The sequence below is a fragment of the Chrysochloris asiatica genome, unplaced genomic scaffold (assembly GCF_000296735.1).
Source record: "Chrysochloris asiatica unplaced genomic scaffold, ChrAsi1.0 scaffold00085, whole genome shotgun sequence".
Classification (NCBI taxonomy): domain Eukaryota; kingdom Metazoa; phylum Chordata; class Mammalia; order Afrosoricida; family Chrysochloridae; genus Chrysochloris; species Chrysochloris asiatica.
This window is the reverse complement of record NW_006408603.1, coordinates 1,916,188-1,922,187: the sequence shown is the minus strand read 5'-3', so window position 1 is coordinate 1,922,187 and position 6,000 is coordinate 1,916,188.

The window sequence follows — 6,000 nt, the reverse complement described above, 5'->3', positions numbered from 1 at the left end:
TATATATACCAAAACCCCCACTGTCATCAAGTTGATTCTGACTCATAGCAACCCGATGTAGGGTTCCTGAGGGTGTAAATCTTCATGAGAGCAGAAAGTCTAATCTTTTTCCTGAGGAGCAACTGGTGGGTTTGAACTGCCCATCTTGCAGTGAGCAGTCCAGTGCTCATCCTATAACTCCACCAGGGTTCCTCATAGCATATATTGTTGTTGTTGTTGTTAAGTAACATCGAGTAGGTTCCAACTCATATCAGTGCTGTATAGGGTTTCCAAAGAGTAGCTGGTGGGTTTGAATGACTTTGTGGTTAGTAGTCCATTGCTTATCCTATAACAGCACAATAGGACTCATATAGCATATACAAGGCATCTTATATGTATATATTACTATTTATACCAAGTATATAAAACATATATAAATATAGTACATATTGTTGTTGCTGTTAAGTGCCATCAGGATGCTTCAGACTCAAAGCGAGCTTGGCTAGGGTTTCTGAGTTGCAGTTGGTAGGTTTCAACTGTCAGTCTTGTGGCTGACAGTCCAATGTTGATCCTACAGTGCTACACCAAAAGTCCATAGTATATATGTTGTTGTTGTTAGCATATATAGGGAATATAATATTTATATATGTTTTATATATGGGGTAGCATAGTGGATATAAGTCAGGTTGCTAACCTCAAGGTCAGCAGTTTGAAACCACCAGCCATTCCATAGGAGAAAGATGAGACTTTCTGCTCCTGTAAAGATTTGCAGCCTCAGAAACCCTACGCAGGGTTGCCATAAGTCGGAATCAACTCTATGGCACACCCACCACCACCACATGTGGTTATAAATAGTAATATATGTATGTTGTTGGTAACTGACTCCAGGAATTCATGGACTACTAACTGAAATCTTTCAATAAACTGATGCATTGCTGAAAGCACTCACTAGTCTATGCAAAGAAATTTGGAAGGCAGCTACCTGGCCAGCTGACTGGAAGAGATCAATATTTGTGTCCATTCCAAAGAAATGTGAATCAACAGAATGTAGAAATTATTGACCAATATCATTAATGTCACATGCAAATAAAAATTTGCTAAAGATAATTAAAAAGCAGTTGCAGCAACACTTTGACAAGGGAGCTGCCAGGAATTCAAGCGGGATTCAGAAGACGTGAAACAAGAAATATCATCACTGCTGTCAGATGGATCTTGTCTAAAAGCAGAGAATACCAGAAATATGTATATTGACTATACAAAACATTCAACTGTGTGGATCACAATGAACTATTTACATAGAATTCTTAATTGTGCATATGATGAACTTGTCCATAGAACAAGAGGCAGTCTTGTTTGAAATGAACAAAGGGATACAGCATGGTTTAAAATAATCAGGAAGGGTGCACATCAGAGTTGCATATTTTTGCCATATTTATTCAATCTGTACACCTGAGCAAATAATCAGAGAAGCTGACTTATATGAAGACTATAGCATCAGGACTGGAGGAAGACTCATTAATAACCTTCGATAGGCAGATGATACAACTGTGCTTGCTGAAAATGAAGAGAACTTGAAGTCCTTGCTGATGAAAATAAAAGAATATACCCTTTAGTATGGGTTACAACTCAATGTAAAGAAAACAAAAATCTTCACAACTGAACTTATAAACAGAGAAAAATTAGAGTTGTCAAGGATTTCATTTTACTTAGATCCACAATCGATGCCCATGGAAACAGCAGTCAAGAAATCAAATGATGTATTGTATTGACCAAATTGGTTGTAAAAGATCTCTTTAAACTGTTAAAGAGCAAAGATGTCAGTTTGATGACTGACCCAAGCCACAGAATTTTCAATAGCCTCATATGCATGTGGGAGTCCTGGTATGGCACTGTAGGATAAGCACTGAACTTCTAGCCACAAGATTAATGGTTCAGACCCACCAGTTACTCCTCAGAAATCCTATACAGCGTTGCTATAGACTTTTGGTGTAATGCTGTCGTTTACAAGCACTGGACTGCTAATGACAAGACTGGCAGTTCAAATTCACCAGCTGCTCCTTGGAAACGTTATACAGGGACCCTATGAGTAGGAACCAACTCCATGGCACTTAACAACAATATATACATGTGAAATCTGAACAATGAATAAGGAAGAACTGATACATTTGAATTAAAGTGTTGGGAAGGAATATTGAAATCATCACTGACTGCCAGAAGAACAAACAAATCTATCTTAGGAGAGTAACCAGAATGCTCCTTAGAAACCAGGTGTACGTACAAAAGCTGAACGCTCCAAAATGGCCACACTAATGTCAACCCAGGAAAAATCATTTGTTATTTTCTCTCCCTGTCTCTCCCCATCCCTGACCCTGCATACAGAAACTCTGTGTTCCCATAGATTCACTTCTTATCTACTAAGGAGCAGCAGGCAGCTGACTCTGGGCTGTTTCTCTCTTTTTCTCCGAGTAGCTGCTGGAGCTAGGACTCTCCTCATAACATACGCATTCCCTTCTTTCCTGGAATATGAGGCTTGTTTACCACATAGTATAAAAGGAACCCACAAGCTCCTCCCAATGCAGAAAATCTTGACTGTCCATCCAGTCACCACTGGAAACAGCTGCTGTCCTCATCCAGGTTAGTATAGTTCCCTGCTTGTAAACCATCTTTTTCTGTTATAAACAAAGGTCTGTTGGAATGTCTCCTGGTCACTTTTTTGGTCTCTCAATGAATACTCACACTGAAGGATTGTCCCTTCTGAATTTGAAACTAAACACCAGCATAGGGAGACTTTTTGCCTCAGGACTAGTTATCAGGAGTTACCAGTCCCTGGAAAATGATATCATGCTTGGTAAAGTAGAGGGTCAGCAAAAAAAAAAGAGGAAGATCCCCTAACAAGATGGATTGATACAGCAGCTACAACAATGGGCTCAAGCATAGCAACAATTGTGAGGATGGTGTAGGATTGGGCCGTGTTTTCTTCTGTTATGCATGGGATCATTATGAGGCAAAGACAATTCGATGCACCTAACAAATGTTTATGTTGTTGTTAACTGCTGTTAAATCAACACCATTTCATGGCAACACTATGCCTAACAGAACTGAATGTTAGCCAATCCTAAACCATCTTCACGGTCATTGGAATCCATTGTTCTGTTCACTGTGTATTTTGAGTAACTTCTAAGCTAGTGGGCTCATCTTCCAGCACGATATTAAACAACACTCTGTTACATTCTACAGAGTTGTCATTGAGTAATTTTCTGACATAGATTGCCAGGCCTTTCTTCCTAGTCTTAGTCTGGATGCACCATTGAAACCTGTCCATCTTGGATGACCCTGCCAGTAGTTGAAATGCTGGTGGCATAGCTTCCAGCATCATAACAGCATGAAAACCATGACAGTATGACAAAACAGACTTTATATATATATTGTTTGTTGTTAGGTGCCATCAAGTTGGTACTGACTCATAGTGACTCTATGCACAACAAAATGAAACACTACCTGGTATTGGGCCAACCTCACAATCGTTGCTACATTTGAGCCCATTGCTGCTGCCACTGTGTCAATCCATCTCCCTGGGGGTCTTCTCCTTTTCTGTGACTCTCCATTTACCAAACATGATGTCTTTCTCCAGGGACTGGTCCCTCCTGACACTCTGTTGGAAGTATGAGAGACAAAGTCTGGCCATCCTGGCTTCCAAGGAGCACTGTGGCTGTGCTTTTTCCATGGCTTGGGTCAGGTGCACCTTAGTCCTCAAACTGACATCATATATATACATGAGGGGGCTTCCAAAATTTCATGGAATTAAAAGATAAATAAATGTGTCAGATTTCACATATATAAATTACTGTAATTAACAGTTAAATGTGGTAAATTTTGATTTTCTTCATATTTTTCTATATTTTCTCATGAACATAAACTATCCTTAGAATTAGAAAATACTAATGTCAAAATAATTTTTAAATGATAAAAACAACATGTGACTGGGATCATGTGACTCTTGGAAAACAGTACATTTTACAGAAACACTGATCTGACTTTTCTGGGATGGTGTTATAAGATAACAAAACATTTGGTATGTTTTTCAAAATGGTGTATTTGAAAATGACAATCTGAGCACTTAAAAAGTTTTCCATGATGTCAAACTCCCAGCTTTGGGGCTCCATATCTCACGCCTGCCTGATTTTCTCACCTGATTTCTGGTTATCTCACACCAGAAATTCCAGCAGCACCAGTCTGAGCATAGATCCCAAACACTGTGCTGTTTCTCTTCTTACTGTTCCTCTGTCCACACGGCCTTCACCCATGCTGTTTACTAGCTTCTAGTATTTCTTTTGCACCACGTCAGGCATCCCAGAAGACTTCCCTGCTTCCTCCAAGATGGTTAATTTCCTCTTATGAAAGCAACTGAAACTCTCTGGTATCCCTTCACCACTGTGTGGCATGCTTTGTGCACCTCCCCAACTCAGCAGCTAACAATTTAAGGACCGTGAACTTATCTCTGTGGCCCAGCATGAGACCTAGCCTTAGGCACTAACTTTTTGAATTCTTTGTATTCTTGTATCCTGGGTGGTGCGTATGGTAAAATGATTGCCTGTCAGATAACTTACCCAGAGCCACCTTGACAGAAAGGTTTGGTAATCTTTTTCCAGAATCTTGAAAACCCTATAGAGCACAGATCTACACAGACACACATGATGTCACCATGAGTCAGAACTGACTCAATGCATCCTGTGGATAAAAAAATCAGCAACCACAACTAAAACAAATCCTTCCTCAGAGCCTGCACTGACAGGCCTGGATGAGGAGGCAAGTGTAGCTGAAGTCCATGTGACCCAGCATGGGCGTGCTCAGTCCAAAGGAATGGGAGCCACCTGCTTTGCACAAGACTCCATTGGCACGCTAAGGGATGATTGTGAGGCCATTTCCTCACATGTAGAGGTGTACTTTTGTTGGTGTTGTTGTTATTAAGTGCTGTTGAGTCAGTTCCGACTCATAGTGGCCCTGTACAGGGTTTCCGAAGCACAGCTGGTAGGTTTGAACATATAACCATGGAGTCGATTCTCATTCCTCAGCCACTCTATAGAAGAGAGTAGAACTGCCCAATAGGGTTTCCAAGGATATGAATCTTTACAAAAACAGACTGCCATAGCTTTATCCTAAGAAGCAGCTGATGGGTTAGAACCAGGACACTTTGGTTTGCAACTGAGTGCTTTACCCACTGTACCACCAGGGATCTTGTATTAGGCTACAACCACTAATTCTCATAGAGGTGCTGTATGGGCTAGTCAAAAAGCAGAGAAGGGGTGACCACAGCAAATAGCCATAACCACACAGATCAATGGTAACCAATACAAAGCTCACTCTTGAGGAGCAAACAGCATATTTATAGAAAAATTGACTAAATTTCATGTGTTCGAAGAAGAATATGTATAGTCTTACAGATCATATTTACAATATTCCTTATAATATAGCCAGCACTTCCCAGTAGAACTTTCCAGAATGATGAAAATATTAATACATTGTCCAACACCATAGCCACTAATCACATGGGGCTACTGAATCCCTGAAATACTAGTGTGATGGAGGAACTGAATTTTTTTATTGTGTTTGATTTAATTAATTGACATTCAAATAGCTACAAGTGGTTAGTAGCTGTTTACTGGACAATGCAGGTGGAGACAGTGTTCTTAAATTTTAGTCTGCATAGCAATTATTTGGGGAGTTATGATGAAACTAGTTCTCAGACCTCTCCCCAAGGGAATTTGATTCTGTAGACTTGAGTGGGCCCAAGAACTTGTTTTTTTTGTTTTCCTCTGTGCTTTTTTTAAAAAAAGACAAACACTTTATTGTGAATTGGGTGATCTTTTATGGAGCAGATAATCAGTTTACCATTCAACAAATCTTCCACATTTCATTTCATCTCATGACTTGCATTCCTCTCCATGTAACTTCACTTCCTCCCTGTTTTTCTTGTTTCTTTTCATTCCTCCTTCTTTCCTAATAACTCTCAATTCTGTCCTT